Below are 2,216 nucleotides of genomic sequence, written 5' to 3' on the forward strand. Positions count from 1 at the left end.
CAAGTTTTCAAACATGGATGAATAAAATTAAAATAATAATATAAACGGGAAACTTGGAATCAATACGATATTTAAAAACTATGAAATGTATGAAAATTTGCAAATAAGCAACACATGATAGGGTTTGAAATAGTTTATATAAAGAAATAAAAAACATAATAATATATAAATGATTGTTATAATTGATATTATGAAAGAAGAAGGTTGAAGTAAATAATGTACAAAATATTTTTAAAACGAAATATGTCTATTTAAAGTTGATAATATACATACAATAAAAAAACTTAATATAAATAATATATAAAAGGGATAATAATATATGAAAGAGTTTTAAATAACAAAAGTGTATAATAAAATATATTTTTTTAAGGAATAAACTATATACATAATAGATTTGCAAGGAAATATATATACATAAATAGATTTAAAAGAAAATATATACATAAAACAATATGAAACCAATAATATATATAGAATAAAAATAATTTTAATATAAACTATATATGTATAATAATATATAAGGGTAATTAAATTAAATATTATACAAACTTTTAAAACAACATGATATAAAAGAGATTTTTAAAATAATAACTATATAATTAAACAAATAAAAAATATAGGCAAATGAAAGTAAAATACCAAATTGAAACATGGTAAAATTATTAAAGTAATTCAAAGTAGATATTTAAATAATTTTAAAAAATTAATACTAAATAAATCTTTAAAAAAAATAAAGAATTATACATATTGAAATGAGGAAAAAAACTTAATTGAAATAAAACCAAGCTAAAAGGATAATTTATAAATTCCATTAAAAATAGAGTTGAGGATTAAAATACAGTGCGTACAAATGAAAGGTGATTAAAAATGCAATTAAACCAAATTCCAAAACGAAGCATTTAAACACGGACTAATTTGAAACAATATCCAAATTCTAGGGACATATTTAAAAAAAGAAAATTCAAACAAGGCCCAATCATAGGACAACGCAAAAGAGAGGAACTAATTGCACAAATATTCCCTTTAAGCAAAACGTGCGGATCCTCATGGGTATCGGGTCGGGTTGAAATGGGTCACCCTATACAACACCGCTTTGAAGCCATTGCAATAAGCTCTAAATGGCACCGTTTTCTGTCCTTTATAAAAGCCAAAACAAAGCCACAAAACAATATTCGGCCTTTATTTATGAATCAAAACCCTAGCCCCCTTTTAATCCTCTTCTTGGCCGATCCTAAATCCCTCCCCTTAAATGCCAATCCGCCACCATAAACGGCGACTAGCAGATTCAAGCTTCGAGGGTTGCCATTTTCAGCCATGAAATTCCCTTTAAGCCTCGATTTCAACGAAGTAAATAGAATCCAATAGCATATTTGTAAGGTAAATCTTTCATTTTCCTAATGTTTTCAAATACATAAGAATCCTAATGAAAGACCAAAGGAAATAGAATCAAAAGAAAATAAAAACCTGAAGAATATTCAAATAAAAAAACACCTTTCAAAATTTTTTTGGATGTTGTATATTCGTTTGTATGCGTAAAAAGTTACAAATTCCATTCGGCCTCTTTTTATAGCCGATTTATAGAATGAATAATAAAAGAAAAATATAAAAGAGCCTTCGATTTTGCGATACATTTGCTGGCTATTTTGTATTCTGTTATTGGTACTGCTTAACTGTTTCTTCTCGTAGGTTCTATCGCGGAGATGACCGTATGGAGGAAGAGGCCGTTCGTGGTGACGTGGAGGCTTGATTCCAGGCTAGAAGGCTACGGCGCAAACTGTTTCAGAAACCCTTAGGGTTTCTGGAATCCTTAATTATTAGGCCTTGAGGGTTCTTCAAATTGGGCCACTGTAATTGGGTTGGGTTAGGGTTTAGGGTTTTGGGATTCAATTTGTATTTGGGTTAAATGAACTGTAAATGGACTGTTTTAATTTTTTGGTTTTTTTTGTTAATTATTTTGTTTTATTATTTCTGATGGGCCCGGGAAATTGGGCTACTTACTATAAATACTTGAAGAAAATAGAAATAGCAACAATGAAGATAAAGAAAAACTCAAAAGATCAAATTTTTATCTAAGAAATTGGAAATGGAACTAAGCTACTTTAGATGAAAATGAAAAGACAGTGTAAAGTTAAAGTACTTAAAGATAAATAACACCTAGCTATAGTAAAACTAACTAACTAGCAACTAACACCCTAAAGCTATATTTGAAACCCTAA

General features: G+C 28.0%; 1 long non-coding RNA gene across 1 annotated transcript; it reads left to right on the forward strand.

Moving 5' to 3' along the window:
- The first annotated feature begins 1,051 nt into the window (after positions 1–1,051).
- On the forward strand, positions 1,052–1,949 carry LOC121210914 (uncharacterized). Its single transcript, XR_005906183.1, has 2 exons — positions 1,052–1,377; positions 1,687–1,949. It is a non-coding gene; the product is annotated as an uncharacterized lncRNA (long non-coding RNA).
- The last annotated feature ends 267 nt before the right edge of the window (positions 1,950–2,216 follow it).

The sequence above is a fragment of the Gossypium hirsutum genome, chromosome A12 (assembly GCF_007990345.1).
Source record: "Gossypium hirsutum isolate 1008001.06 chromosome A12, Gossypium_hirsutum_v2.1, whole genome shotgun sequence".
Taxonomy (NCBI): domain Eukaryota; kingdom Viridiplantae; phylum Streptophyta; class Magnoliopsida; order Malvales; family Malvaceae; genus Gossypium; species Gossypium hirsutum.